Consider the following 16,161-nt stretch of genomic DNA (forward strand, 5'->3'; position numbering starts at 1 on the left):
TTTACAAATTACTGCAAACTTAAAAAAAGGTAATTTATATTTTCAATGTGAATTACTCCTTGAAGGGAATTTCGTCCTTTACATTTAATTTCTATAATTTAATTTGTATTAATTTTATCTCTTGCAAGCTTAACTGGGTGGCCTAAAATACTAGTATTAAGATCATCTTATTCATGCTTTTTGTGATTTTAGTAACTTTAATCAATTCTAGGATTTACATTTCCAGGGTTGAAGAGTTCTCTATTTTTGGGGGGAGGGGTGTTTCCCTCATACATTAGACTCTAGGCCTTTTGATATGAGATCTGTGCAGCTTTTTCCAGAATTCTTTGTTTTCTCTTGTTGTGGATCAAGGGAAGGACAAACAAGGTATGCACATAAGCGTTCTTGAAAGCTTATGGATTTTCTCTAATCATTAACAAGAGTTTTTACAATTAAGGCAATAACCTGTTCAGAGGGTGATAAATTCATCTTAGAGCTGAACGTGAGGAAAACATTTTTATACGCCAACCAATTTTCATCCAGGTTTCACCCAGCTATCCGAAAATACAGCGCGTTCTTAGGAAGCCTTTCTCAAGCTCAGGCGAAAGGCAAAGAACAATTACCATTTTGGAAAAGCGAAAATTTCCTCTTTGTAAATCCTTTGGTTAGTGAAAAACCGAACTTTTGGATGGGGGGTTGAGGGCTTGTACTTCCTTTTCTTATAGAAATAGTATGTAACCAAACCATTCTTTGATTTCTAAGAAGTTAGAGCTCCGTTGAAACCTCAAAGGTAGAAAATCACTCACTCTGGGAAATGGACACAGTATTTAATGCTGAAATAGTTTCTGACCTGCTATTACATTAAAAACATTTTACAAATCATTCTGAATTGTATGTATTCTGAGTGGGTTCACATTTGTTTTTGAGGAGTAGGGCATAAATCATAATACCTTACCTTAACAAGGCAATAAAAGGCAAACGCTACTGTTTTGCACAAGACTTGGCTAATGCTTTCGGATTTATTTCGGAAGCTTTCACAGACGACGCCTAACAATATATTGGCGGTTGGCAGAAACACGATCCAGCCTAAATCCCTAAATTTTGGCTTCCGCCCAAGGTGTGTAGCCCGTATCCATAGAGACCGGAAAAAGCGTCCCCAAGCTGGGGCGGGCCCCTGACTCTTCTGATCTAAACTGCTTCCGCTCTTGGTGGGAGAAAAAATAAACGAAGGGGATTTGTGTGCGCGCCCATGGAGCACTCTTTTGGTCCCTTGGTGCTCAGTACTGTTTTCGTTGAGTTCCTGGCCGGAACCACAACTCCCAGGATGCATCCATGTTCTAGAGCAGTCAAAAGAGCAGTTTCCGGTTTGGGCCAGTGCGCCTGCGCACGAACTGTGGTCTTATTGGTTCGAACCGCCTCGTGCGATGCGCGTCACGGCGACGCGCAGTCGTGGGGGCGGGAAGACGTGGCGGCGGCTGTCGCGGCGGCTCGAGCAGGATCTCAGACGCGGTATCGCGGCGGCGGCAGCGGCGCAGCTCCTCCGGGTCCCCTCCCTCCTCCGCTCCCCTTTCCTCCCTCCCCCCCCCCCGCCGTGGTTCCCGAGGAGTCCGAGACTTGCGGCGAGGCGGCGACAAGCTCTGGGTGAGGGTCTCTGGAATGTTAGCGCCGTTTCGCGGGCGAAGGGAGAGAGCCCGGGGTCGAGGAGGAGGTGAGGGGTCTGAGGCGGAGAGTGTCCCCGGCGCGGGCCGGGGAGCGCGCGATCGTCCCAGCCTTCAACTTGGCCTCCTTACCTGACTCGCCGCGGGGCACAGCGCGCAGTGCAGTGGCCCCCGGGGCCGACCGTGAGGGGCCTGGATCCGCTCTCCTTTCAACCGCTGTTTGTAGCGCCTGGCGCCCCTCACCCGCCTCGCCCCTCCCGGCACGGAGTCCGGAGCCCTCTCTCAGCTCTTCTTCCTTCGCGTGCAGTTGCCCTTCCTTACTGCTCACCGAGAGACTTTGCCCTCCCTTTTTTCATTTCCGTCTCTTTTATTAGTTCTAGGAATTTCTTTGGTGGCAGGCTTCGAATGGGTTCTGCTTGGTAGTACTTTTATAGTCCCTGGGTAGGAAGATTTTCCTTTCTTATCTTTTCTTCGGTGGCGCTCCAGGCAACCTACTTGCGATAGAACCTTGGGCCCTTGTTTTCCAAGTCTGTCACTGTTTGCTTCTTTTAAAACTGATGGTAACAGGGTTTAAGTCAATTCTAGGGGTCTATGAGAGAGGTCGGATTGGAAACTAATAGGTAACTTCTTTTCTCCCTCTGGCTTTTGACAGTAAATATAAATACGTTTGTCTCTGGAATTTGACAACTTCATGAGACGGCCCAACTGTGACTTTTGGTAGAAAGATTCAGATGTCCGACCAGAATTTTACTAGCTATGGTGACTTCAGTGCAGGTTCTTGGCTTTTTTTTTTTTTTTTTTTAGTAGGATGGCCTTTTAATATTTTATTTTTAGATTGTGGATTTCTCAGCCTACTGTTAATCCCATTAGATCTCTTCCAAAACCAGTTCCCCCCCCCCGAAACCGTTTAAAACTTGAAGAAATCTGTTATAACATTTAAAATCGTTTGATCACAAAACTTCTCAGTGAAGTGTTAAAAACAATTTCCTTCAACCCAAGCTTTAATTTTGGAGGGGAGATCTTAAACTGTCATTTCTGAAGTTTGAAGTGTTCTCTTAACAAAGGCCACCCATTGTTTCCTTTTACCACCCTCTCACTCTCAGTCTGTTAGAATTTGATAGATTTTTTCATTCCTAGTTTTTTCATTTCATAGAAATGAAGATTTTCATTTGCTGACTATTTGTAACTAAAATAATTTCATCACTAGTTGGGACTTCCACTTGTGGTGGCAGCTGCTTGGTGGTGAATTATTATGAACTTTGAAAAAAATTCAGATTGGTATAAATATGAAAGACATTTCTTTTAGCTTCTATTTGTAACTGCATATCCACCAGTATATGTTCATATCTATACTTTACAGGCTACTTAGTAGCAAATTTTCTCTTATCCGAACACTACGGATGAGAAGATTACCAGAGCCTAAAAGAGTTTGTGTTTTTCTATCCCTAGACTAGTACAAATAAATAAATCTTTTTCCACCAGTAGTATCAATTTAGCCGATGCACTGTCTTTAGTATAAATCACATCTTGTGTTCCAAAATGAAAATAGTTTTATTCTTTATCTCAGGGGCCGCAAACTTTATAATTTGTGGGGCAAGTTTTGCTAGCTGTCTGCTTTTGTAAGTTAAGTTTTTATTGAGATATAGCCATTTGTATTCATTTTGATGTTGTTTGTGGTTGCTTTTGCAGTGCAAGGTAGAATTGAGTAGTGGGGCCAGAGACTCTCATGGCCTACAAAGCCTAAAATATTTATTGTCTGGCCCGTAATAGAAAAAGCTTGCTGACTCCTACTTTATTTTATTAACAATCATGCATATGTAATGTAGAAAGTTAAAATGAGTCAGAAAAGTCTAAAGAAGAAAGTTAAAATTGTCAGAATCACACCACTCCGAGGGTTTTGTTTGTGTGATTATTACAGAATCTGTTAGCGATTGCTTTTGTATAAATGGGCTCATACTGTTAAGTGGTGGTTTGTAATCTTTTTTTTTTTAATTTTATTTTTTTAAGGTAATTTCTACACTGAATGTGGGTCTCAAACTCATGACCCTGAGATCACGGGTTGCAAGGACTGAGCCAGCTGGGCACGCCTGTTTGTAATCTGCTTTAAAAAAACCTCAGATTATTGTTATTTGGCTACTAGAAAGGAGCTTGATGAGCCAGGTTTTCCTGATTTGTCTTTACCAGTTAAGATTAAAAAAAAAATCAGGAATAATAGATGCTTGATGGTAGTGGTGAACACCATTTATTGAGCACTTACTGTGTGCTAGGTAGTGTTTCAATACTTTACATGTATTAAGTTATTTAATACTAGTATCCATATTTAAAGATGAAGAAACTGAGGCACAGAGAAATTAATACTAGTGTCCATATTTAAAGATGAAGAAACTGAGGCACAGAGAAATTAATTGCGCAAGTTCATCAACTCGTTAATGGTGCAGTTGGGGTTTGAATCCATGCAGTCTGGCTTCAGGACCCAGGCTCCCAATATGTCACAGAGCCTCTCATTAGAGCATTGCTCAGTGTAGGAAAGTTGAGACAGTCCAGAGGTATATGATGTAAAAATTCGTCCTTTTGCCCTTCTTTCCAGTTTCACTCTCTGTAGAAATCCACTGCAGTTTGATGTAGAGATTTTCAGCTCTTTGTCTGCTTATACAAATGTTTATTCACAAATCTGTCTATACTTGCAGGTTTTAAAAAAATTAATAGACTTGATTTTTTAGAGCAGTTTTAGGTTTACAGAAATTTGTGTGGATAGTATAGAAAGTTGCTATATCACCTACTCTATTTTCTGTTATTAATAGCATGCATTAATGTGGTATATTTGTTACAGTTGATGTACCAATGTTGTTACATAGTCATTAATTAAAATCTATATTTTATAATAGGGCTCCTTTTTATGTTGCAAAGTTTTTTTTTTTTTTTTTTTTTTTTTTTATATTTGACAGAGAGGCACAGCGAGAGAGGGAACACAAGCAGGGGGAGTGGGAGAGGGAGAAGTACTTCCTGCTGAGTGGGGAGCCCGATGCGGGACTCAATCCCAGGACCCTGGGATCATGACCTGAGCCACCCAGGCACCCCGCAGAGTTGTTTTTTAAAAAGGGATCCAACCAATCATTGTTCTGTGGTGTGCTTTTTTGGGTGGTTTTTAAAATACAGTGTCTCTGGACTTTTTTTTTTTTTTTTTTAAGATTTTATTTATTTATTTGACAGACACAGCAAGAGAGGGAACCCAAGCAGGGGGGAGTGAGCGAGGGAGAATCAGGCTTCCTGCTGAGCAGGGAGCAGGGAGCCTGATGCGGGGCTAGATCCCAGGACCCTGGGATCATGACCTGAGCCCAAGGCAGATGCCTAAGGACTAAGCCACCCAGGCGCCCCCGTTTCTGGACTTTTTAATGGAAAAAAAATATTGTTAATTCACTAATTTTCAGATTAATAACACAAATTTAACAGTCTTGGAATGGAAAAGTTGCTAGGAAGTTATTTGAATCTTCTTTTTCATAAGTTTATATTGTAGGGCCAGTTGCTTTTCTTGGAAGGACTGCTTATTTTTTGACTGGACATTCTGGCTCCTTGAAGCTGTTTAGGCTCTTGGAGATTTTCTTGCTGTTCTTTATTGGAAGAGTGATGCACATCAACCTAGTTACTACCATTAACATCCTCCTCATTGAGACAGATACTTCCCCACCTATCTTTTTTGTTCTTAGCATTCTCTTCCTCTTTCTCAATTTCTAGCACTTCCATTCCTAGAATGTAAACTTCAGCATCTAATTTTCCATATTTTTGTACTCTTGATTTTATCTAGTCTTAACCCTGGAATTCCTTAATCTGAGGGATTTAGTGTTCAGAAGAACTGAGTCAGAGTTCTGGCAGACATTGCCACTTTCTTAATGTTGTGTGTTTTATACTGGGCCAGGCCTTGAGGAAGTTGTCATTAAACTGTTACCTCTTTCATAGAATCTTTTTCATTGATTCCTACTGTCATGATTTCCCCAGAGTTCTTGTCCATAACGAAATGGGTGGCCACAATCATGAGTGACTGAATGATCTCTGGGACTATACCAGGTGATGAGATGTTTGTGTGTTTGTGCACCAAACAGAAGGATCTTACTAGTTCTCTTTGGTGCTGCTGTAGAAACCTTTGCACAAAGGGATAGAAGTTAGAAAAAGCTCATAAATTCCCACCAGTCTAGAGATAAGTTTCTAGAGCATCATATTCACTTCAGACATCTCTTTAGAGCTCTTCAGCTGCAGTATTAGTTTTTCTGCAAAATCTTGGAGAATCATGAATCAGATGGATAACTGAGAAGTTAAACACCTTGTTTTTTTTTTTTCTTTTGTTTTTAAGCACTTTCATTGTGTTTGGAGCCTGTTTTCCCTGTGGCATACTGCACTAACATTCTTAGTTGCTGTCCTGTTTCTCTTCTTCATCTTGTCCTAGGGAGAAGGTCAGGGCAGCAACTAATACTTTGGTGACCTCAGAGAAGCGTGAATTGCGGTAACATTGACAGTCATTGGCATCATTTCAGATGTTTCTTTTGAAGAGTTCAGTCATCACTTTCAAAGATATCTTGGCTGCAGTTGCATTGCTGTCTCTTAACATGCACATAAAATTCTGTAATACTTTATTCATTTTATTTTTGTATTTTGCACTTTTATTCTAATCAGTCACAAAATGAGTGTATTGCTTGTATGGCAATGTAGAAGTTCAAAGAAGAGCAATAGCAAACTTGATGGATTGATGAGATTCTTCTCCCAGAGATCAAAGCTTTGCAAAATGTTATTGGAAGATCTACATTCAAGACAGGGTAATTGTAGGAGAGCAGCTCTTTCAGCCCTTGAGGAAAGTTGTCTAGCTGTTTTGGGTAGCAGTGACCAATCAGTGCCGTAAACATCACCAGCTTTGCCAGTTCTTTGCTAGGTTTATTTGGTTGCAATTTGAAAATCTCCACTTGGATTTGTAGTGAATATTCTAATGCTGTAGAAACTCTCAGCATAGGCAGAGGGTCCACTTTATTAATTCTGTAACTGCTGCAGGTTGCTGGGCAGCTAGTGTTTGTTTCTGCTGGACATGATGGGTGCAGATTGGCTGGCGATAAGCAGCTCTCAGAAAACCTACACCCTACACCCAATACCAGCCAACCCTTCTCAGCTGTGGCTTGGAATCATGCTTCTGGGTGTGACTAGAAATAGCCTTGGAGCTCGGCAGGTGGCGCCATCTTGGCTCATAGTAGTGTGCTTTAAAAATTAATATTCACAATAGCTTCCCACATCAGTACGTCTGCATCTACTCTGTTCTTTTAAGTAGTTCTTTAGTATTTTATTAAATGGGTGAGTCATAATTTAATAGTGTTTCTGTTACTGGATATTTAGATTGTTTAAATTTATTGTATTATGTACATAAACATTGTATGTACAATTGTTGATGCTAATGACTCTGTAGGATAACTTTCTAAGTCTGGTTACTGGGTTGAAGGAAGTACATGGTTTTTATTTTTATTTTTTTTACATTTTTATTTAAGTTTTAGTTAGTTAACATACAATGCAGCATGGGTTTCATTTTGATATGTGTTACCAGAATGCCATCCAGAAAGGTCACAGCAATGTAAACGCTCACCACAAATGTAGGTAAGGTCTAGTTTCTCCATGCCATTTCCAACTTTTTAAAAAAATCTTTGTTTATCTGATTATCAGTTAAATGTTCCTTGCAGTGTATTATGTCTCTCTCACTGGGAGATGTGTTTTGTTGTGATGGCATTCTTTTGAAGTTGATTTAGAATTATTTTAGATGGAGCTTACATTCTGTAGTTGTTCTTCTAGTACTTTTTAAAGATCTGTTCACCTATTTAGATTCCCTACCCAGCCCTTGAAAGCAGTATGATTTTGCCACCCCTGTTAAAAGAGTCTGAGGGATGTCCCAGTAGACTATATTTCTTGAGAGTAAGGAGAGTGTAGTTTTCTTTATATCGAACAGCAGTCCTGGCATATAGCAAGTGAGGAGTAAATGGTCTTTTTAAAACCTAAATTGGATTGTGCTCTTGTGCTGAGTGAAGTGCTTTAATTTTGTTAAAAATAACCTTTTTAAAGTCTTGGTGAAATATAAACTTGAAAAATTGCAGCATAAAATTGTCATCTTGGGATATGTTGTCTGTTTCATCCTTTAATTCTAAAATGAGGTAAATAAGGAATATCCTAGGACCTGTTTACTAGGAATAATTAACCTATTTAACATGTAACATTTGGTATTCAGTTTTGGAAGTTAAGGAATGGATTAAATAGGGGATTTGTCTCATGTAACCCATGGTTTTGATTTTTCTGTATTGCAGTATACCATGTGTTAGAGGGGATGTATGCTGGCTAAATGATTTTATAGCCTGGCTTAATTAGACGTAAGTGTCCAGAGAGAAGGAAAAATGAAGCTAAATTCTGGAAACTGCCAGAATATCTTCAGGCATAGGGAAAATACCTGTCGGAAAGGACATTTGAAGTTTTTAATGGAAAAGCGCAGAAAAATAGAATTTTTTTAATAGCTGATTTATAGTATTACACAGTCTTTTTAAAAATTTTTTTAAAGATTTTATTCATTTGAGACACAGAGATATATATATAGAGAGAGAGCATGAGCAGGGGAAGAGGCAGAGAGAGAGGGAGAAGCAGGCTTCCCACTGAGCCACGAGCCCGATGTGGGGCTCAATCCCAGGACTCTGGGATCACGACCTGAGCTGAAGGCAGACGCTTAACCATCTGAGCCACCCAGGTGCTCCATATTCTTTTTTTTTAAAACAAATTTTATCTTTCTATTTTAAAAATTTTGTTTATTTTAGAGACAGAGAGAGCAAGCATGCAAGCATGGCGGGGCGGAGGGAGAGGGGAAACAGACTCCCCACTGAGCAGGGAGTCCGACGCGGGGCTAGAACCCTGAGATTGTGACCTGAGCTGAAGGCAGATGCTTAACCAACTGAGCCACCCAGACGCCCCAGTATTACATATTCGTATTGGATTTATGTATTTTCTGCAGTATCCTTGTACTAGAAAACAAAGCATATAAAGGATATGGTCTTTTTTTTTTTTTTTTTAAAGATTTTATTTATTTATTTGACAGAGACACAGCGAGAGAGGAACACAAGCAGGGCGAGTGGGAGAGGGAGAAGCAGGCCTCCTGCTGAGCGGGGAGCCTGATGCGGGGCTCGATCCCAGGACCCTGGGATCACAACCCGAGCCGAAGGCAGACATTTAACAACTGAGCCACCCAGGTGCCCCTATAAAGCATATGGTTTTATTTTATTTTATTTTTATTTATTTATTTATTTTAAAGCATATGGTTTTTTTTTTTAAAGATTTTATTTATTTATATGAGAGAGAGAGCACATGAGAGGGGGGAGGGTCAGAGGGAGAAGCAGACTCCCTGCTGAGCAGGGAGCCTGATGTGGGACTCGATCCCGGGACTCCAGGATCATGACCTGAGCCGAAGGCAGTCGCTCAACCAACTGAGCCACCCAGGTGCCCTAAAGCATACGGTTTTAAAGAAACAAACATATTAAATTTTGGCCATCTAGGCCTTTTGTTTGCATTTCTTTGTTAGTATATTAGCTAATTATTTTTCTCTGGCAGCATATTCACTTTAATCTTGTATGCTCTGAAATCTGACTTCATTGAGCATATTTTGTATAATTGTATCTATACTCATTCCTTTGGTCATGGAAGAAAGTGGTGTGGTGAAAACTCTTTAGCATGGTGGAACACGCAGGTTACTTCTTATTTGCTTGCAATTTATTTATATCCTGTGTCATCCAGAAGTGTAATAAAATATAAGGAGGAAAGGAAAAGAAAGAAGCATAATTCAATGACTAAGAATAAAAGTTGGATTTGAGTTTTCTTGGCAGCAAAGGTAAAGATGGAAATATGGTAAAATACAGAGCACTAAACTGGGAGAAGGAACAAGACCCAATTTTCCAGGGGTAAATCTTTTCTTGACAGATTTTAAAGAACTGTTTAAGTTGGGAAGTACATAAAAGCTGTTTTGGTTTTGTTTTGTTTTGTTTGTTTTTGCTAGAGGCCTTAGTTAAAGGGAGAGGACTAAGCATTAACATTTCAAGCCAGTGAAAGAAATTTTGCATGGGGTTTGGTTTGAGGTTAGGCTGGGGATGTGTGTTTTATTTGGGTAATAGATTTTTTTCCTTAAAATATTTCAACATTCAGGAGACTACAGAGACCAATATAATTAACATTCACATATCCACCATACAGCTTTATCAAATCTTAACATTTTCTCATACTTTCCATTTTTTTTTTTAAGAAAAAATTGCACATACACTTGAAGCACCTTCTTGGATTTCATTTCTTTTTTTTTTTTTTTAAGATTTTATTTATTTATCTGACAGAGAGAGACACAGCGAGAGAGGGAACACAAGCAGGGGGAGTGGGAGAGGGAAAAGCAGGCTCCCCGCAGAGCAAGGAGCCCGATGCGGGGCTCGATCCCAGGACCCTGGGAACATGACCTGAGCCGAAGGCAGATGCTTAACAACTGAGCCACCCAGGCGCCCCTTTGGATTGCATTTCACTTTGTTTCCAGAACTAAAGACTATCGTGAATTTGGTGTTGATCATTGCTAATGCCTGATTTATGTAATAGAAATACATTCGTAAGCAAATCATAATATTGTTTTGCATATTTTCAAACTTGATGTAAACAGTGTTCTACCTATTCTGTAACTTGTTTTTTTTGAAACATATTTTTTATTCATATGAAATTCCTGATACATTACCATTTTTGACCTACAAAAATGACAGTTTCATATGGTTCAACCTAATCATACTCATCACTTTTATCTGGGGTACAGTTACATTATTCTATTAAATGAATACAGGTGTTTTTAATTTATCATCATGTTGGTGGGTATTTAGGTTGTTTGCAGTTTTTTCACTTTTAAAAAACAATGCTACATTGAACATTCCTGATTAGGAATCCTTGTGCACATATTTAAGATCTGTGGCAGGTTTTTTAAACTGCATGTTGGAAACCATTAATGAATGGGTTGTGAAATCAGTTTAGGAATTAAAATAGGATAGAAAGTATCAGTTTGTATTGTAGGCAGTATGGATAAAATGTTTTGTGAGCCACCTATGTGGCTACTAAGTTTGTTTTTTGTAAGTTTATTTATTTTTAAGTAATTTCTGTACCCAACATGGGGCTTGAACTCACGACTCCAAGAATCTGGAGTCACATGCTGTTCTGAGTCAGCCAGGCCCCCTATGATTACCAAGTGTGAAATGAAATTCTGTAGTGAAAATTACCCAGAGGTGAAGTTAATGGGTTGGAGGTTATAGATATTATGGGAACTTTTAACTGTCTGATATTGCCAAATTACCCTCCAAAATTGTGTCACTTTGTTTTAGCACGAGACTATGAGAATCTGCTGTTTCCAAATCCTGTGATCCATGGCATTGTCAGATTTTTTACACGTTTACAAATCAGATGGGGTTTAAGATGATATCACATCATCTTAATTTTTAATTAAGATTTTTCTTTTTTTTTAAAGATTTTATTTATTTATTTGAGAGAGAGAGAATGAGAGAGAGAGAGAGCGCGCGCACACATGAGAGGGGGGAGGGTCAGAGGGAGAAGCAGACTCCCTGCTGAGCAGGGAGCCCAATGCGGGACTCGATCCTGGGACTCCAGGATCATGACCTGAGCCGAAGACAGTCGTTTAACCAACTGAGCCACCCAGGCGCCCCTTAATTAAGATTTTTCTTGAGTAATTATGAAATTGAGCATTTTTTCTTTTTTTTAAGATTTTATTTGTTTATTTGATGGAGAGAGAGAGAGCGAGTGTGTGCACAAGCAGGGGAAGTGGCAGGCAGAGGGAGGAGCAGGCTCCCCGCAGAGCAGGGGGAGCCTGATGTGGGATTCAATCCCAGGAACCCGGGATCATGACCTGAGCTAAAGGCAGTCGCTTAACCAACTGAGCCACCCAGGTGCCCAGAATTGAGCATTTTTTTTGAAATGTTGAGTGACTGTTTAGGTTTCCATTTCTTGAATTGACTATCTGCTACAACCCCCCCTCCACCCATGCCTATTGCTTTATCTTTTTTTTTTTTTAGAGAGAGAGGTAGAGAGAGTGCATGTTTGTGCTGCCAGCAGGGCAGGGGTGAGGGTGTGGGAGTCTGGGGGCGGGGGAAGGGGGAGAGAGAGAGAGAATCCCAAGCAGGCTCCACACCAAGCGCAGAGCCCCACATGGGTCCGATCTCATAACCGTGAGATCATGACCTGAGCCCAAATCCAGTCAGATGCCTAACCAACTGAGCCACCTAGGCACCCTTGGCTTTGTCTTTTCAAATTGATTTTAGGAGTTTATTACATGTTTGGTTATGTCTGTTAAGTGAATTGCAAATATTTTCTTCTAGTGTATGTGATTTATCAGTTAACTTTTAATTTTTTTATTTTTTTTAAAGATTTTATCTACCCGACAGAGAGAGAGACACAGCAAGAGAGGGAACACAAGCAGGGGGAGTGGGAGAGGGAGAAGCAGACTTCCCGCGGAGCAGGGAGCCCGATGCGGGGCTTGATCCCAGGACCTGGAATCATGACCTGAGCCGAAGGCAGACGCCCAACGACTGAGCCACCCAGGCGCCCCAGTTAACTTTTTATATGGTTTTGTTGAATAGAAGTGATTATTAAATCTATCACAATTTTCCTTACTCATTTGTGTCTTTTGTGTCTTAAGAAATCTACTCCATACCCCAAGGTCATTAAGAGTCTTCCATATTTTTTTCAAAAAGTTTTTGAAGGGGCACCTGGGTGGCTCATTTGGTTGAGCATCTGACTCTTGGTTTCGGCTCAGGTCATGATCTTGAGGTTGTGGGATAGAGCCCCACGTTGGGCTCTTTGCTCAGTGCAGGGTCTGCCTCAGATTCTCTCTTGTGTAAGTAAGTAAAATCTTTAAGAAGAAAAAAAAAAAGTTTTTTTTTTTTTTTTTTTTTACATTTAGGTCTTGATTCTGCCTGGAAGAAAAATTTTCTTTTGTGTATGATGATGAGGCAGGGATCTAATTTAATTTTTTATATGCATAGCCAGTTACGACAGCACTGTTTAACAGTGTATGTTTTAAAATTTGAATTGTTAATCTTTTAAGCAGTTTTTGGTTCAACACAGTAACAGCCTTTTTGTCTTTCCTCAGGCTGCTTCACATGTTCAAGTTCGTGACTTCTGCGCAAGAGTAATGTGATTGGGTGATTGTTTGATTCAGAAATATATCTTAGAGGAGTAGATAAAGAGCACATTTTGTAGATCTCACCCAAATGTCATTTCTCTCAACCACTTTTGTAATAGAAGCTGGGTTGCAGGTAGTTTGAGGCTACACTTTGGTGAGGAAACAGACTGCTGGTTTTTTGCATTGCTGGTTAACATCTTGGAACTTTGGACTTTGGAAACTAGATAAGCAGGTGTTCGATTGATATTTTTTTTTTTAAGATTTTATTTATTTATTTGAGAGAGAGAGCATGAGCAGGGAGGAGAGGGAGAAGCAGGCTCCCTCCTGAGCAGGGAACCCGACGTGGGGCTTGATCCCTGGTATCATGACCTGAGCTGAAGGCAGATACTTAACCAGCTGAGCCACCCACGTACCCCTCATTTGACATCTTGATACTTGAAACTTCAGAATACAGTTGACCCTTGAACAACACGGGTTTGAACTGTGCAGGTCTACTTATACACGGATTTTTTACGGTATAGTACTTTAAGTGTATTTTATGATTTTCTTAAAAAGCTTTTCTCTAGCTTAACTTTATATTATAATACAGTATAGGGTGCCTGGGTGGCTCAGTTGGTTAAGCATCTGCCTTTGGCTCAGATCATGATCTTGGGGTCCTGGGATGGAGCCCCACATTGGGCTCCCTGCTCAGCAAGGGGGTCTGCTTCTCCTTTTCTCTCTGCCCCTGCTCCTGCTTGTGTTCTCTTCCCCCTCCCACCTCAAAGAAATAAATCTTTTATAAAAATACAGTATATATGATACATATAAGTCCAGTGTCTTCCCTCCAACTCTTTGTTCTTTAAATCCTTAGAAATTGACTTTATATTTCGGGGATTTGATAAAATAAATTCAGGTGATTTTTACTGAGGACTAAAAATTTTTTTTTTGTCATGTTTATGGTATTTATCAGCTTTTTACAAAGTCAAATTTATTGAGTATAGTTTACACTCAGTAAAATTCACCCTTTTTTAGATGTCCAGTTCTGTGAATTTTTACAAACATTACTGAAGGATTTTTAAATGACCAAAGTGGACTTGATAGCTAGTGGAAAGGCCTAACGTAGCAGCTCAGCACATAACAGTTTGGCATCTGTTTATCACTTTGGAAATCTTTATAGGAAGATTTGCATTAGGCATAACAAGAGACCAGTTGTGTGGTCAGCTCTACTGCCTTTTCCCACAACTCTGCTTCATGTGATGATGCTTGTCTGTTTTTTCCTTAGGAAAGTTGGTCAGTGCGATGTGGCAGTTAGAACAGGTTCCATACCTGCGTGCTAGGGGGAAAAAAAGGTAGTGTAAATTATACAAATGTTGCCTGTGTTTGTATATCCAAAATAATTTTTTAAAACCAAATTGATTTGACATGTTTTTTTTGTGTTTATAGCAGTTAAGATGTTATGAACATGAAGGCTTGAAAATGCCAGTCTTAAAAATTGAGGTGTTGCTTCTTCTCAGTTATCAACTGTATCATTTTCTTAAGGGCTGTATCAGTAACATATGTTGGGAACTTTGCCGGTTTTATCAGTTTTTTTTTTTTTTCAGTTACCAGTTTTGTTTTATTGACATTTTTCTACTCAGAAATGTTCTGAGTGTTTGGGGAAGAATTCCAATTTTTTTTTTTTTTAAGATTTTATTTATTTATTTATTTGAGACCGAGAGAATGAGAGACAGAGAGCATGAGAGGGAGGAGGGTCAGAGGGAGAAGCAGACTCCCTGCCGAGCAGGGAGCCCGATGCGGAACTCGATTCCAGGACTCCAGGATCACGAGACCTGAGCCGAAGGCAGTCGCTTAACCAACTGAGCCACCCAGGCGCCCGAAGAATTCCAATTTTAATCAATTGCTTTATTGCCTCCAATATGTAGCAAGGCTCTGTGTTCTTCCCCATTTTTTGACTGTTTCATATTTTCAACATTGTTGTAAAGTACAATCTTATCACTGTTGAAACTCTTGTATTTGGCATTTAAGTAGTATTGTGCATTTATTTGAGTACAGCTTATAGTTCACAGAAACAGGGTTGTGGATAAGAGCATTGACTTGGGTGTTAGGCAGAGTAGGTTGATTAGGTAGATTAGTTTGCCACTTACAAATATAGTTAGCTCAGGCAAGTTATTTATAACTTCCCTGGATGTTTTGTCATTTCCAAAATGTAGGAAATAATTTTACCTGTCTCCCAGGATTATTGTAAAGATTAAAGAGGGAATTCATGGGAAATGTTCTTTGCATATAGTAAGTACTCAGTGCATGTTAGCTGTTCTCCTCCTCCACATCCAACAAAGGTTTTTGAGCTCCTACTTTGCGTACAAACCATGCTTGGTGTTGTGATCCAAAAATGGATTCTAAAGGCTTCCTGACCCTAAGAAGTTTAACTGTTCAAGAGGGGAAGACAGGCATGTAAACAGATAAATGCAATAAATTGTGACCGGTACAGTAATAAAAACATTAATAAGTGAGAAGAATAAAGGAGTCAGTGTCAGGAGCCTGGGGAGGTCAGGGCAATTATTTTCTGCCTCTGAACTTCTTACGAAGTGTGAGTAGTAATTCCCCATTCATTTATTTGGCTAATACTTTATTGAATATAGCTCCTGTGTGCCAGTTGCTATTTTAGGTGCTGGGAATATAGGAGTAAAGAAGGCAATGTCTCTTTCAGAAGCTTTCATTCTAGTGGGAAAAAAGACCAGTAGTAAACAGAAAAAAAAATCATGGACAAGTGCTGTAAATTAAAAGGTCATGTGATAAGGAGTGAGTTGAGTTAGGAGGTGCTTTAGGTTGTGTGGACAGAGGAGGGTTCTTTGAGTAGATAACCTTGAAGTTGAGATCAGCCTGTGAAGAGGGAGCCTGTAGTGGGTGATTATCAGAGGGATGAGCATTCCAGTCTTTGGGAAACCAGGTGACATAAAGCCATTTGAGCTTTTGGAGTGTTAGGAGGAGCAGACAGGTCAGTGTGGCTGGAATGTAGTGTGCAAGGGGGAGAGTGGTATAAGATGAGGCCAGAGGAAGGGTTAAGTCATTTAAGTTTTGTAAGCCAGAGTAAGAGTTTCCTAGTTATAAAAGAAAGTTATTGGGGGCGCCTGGGTGGCTCAGTTGGTTAAGTGACTGCCTTCGGCTCGGGTCATGATCCTGGAGTCCCAGGATTGAGTCCCGCATCGGGCTCCCTGCTCGGCAGGGAGTCTGCTTCTCCCTCTGACCCTCCTCCCTCTCATGCTCTCTGTATCTCATTCTCTCTGCCTCAAATAAATAAATAAAATCTTAAAAAAAAAAAAAGTTATTGGAGAGCTCAAA

At 40.0% G+C, this 16,161-nt stretch overlaps 1 protein-coding gene and 1 pseudogene across 1 annotated transcript in view; one reads left to right on the plus strand and one right to left on the minus strand.

Annotated features, from left to right (window-relative positions):
* The first annotated feature begins 1,508 nt into the window (after window positions 1-1,508).
* Window positions 1,509-16,161, plus strand: part of ADIPOR2 (adiponectin receptor 2) — a 96,342-nt gene continuing 81,689 nt past the window's right edge. The window contains exon 1 of the mRNA XM_035028531.1: window positions 1,509-1,620. The gene's annotated coding sequence lies outside the window, so the exon portion shown is untranslated. The remainder of the gene's footprint in view (window positions 1,621-16,161) is intronic.
* Window positions 5,133-6,707, minus strand: LOC118025453 (annotated as a pseudogene).

Source organism: Mirounga leonina, unplaced genomic scaffold (genome assembly GCF_011800145.1).
Source record: "Mirounga leonina isolate KUSES-001 unplaced genomic scaffold, KU_Mleo_1.0 Mir_201, whole genome shotgun sequence".
NCBI lineage: Eukaryota > Metazoa > Chordata > Mammalia > Carnivora > Phocidae > Mirounga > Mirounga leonina.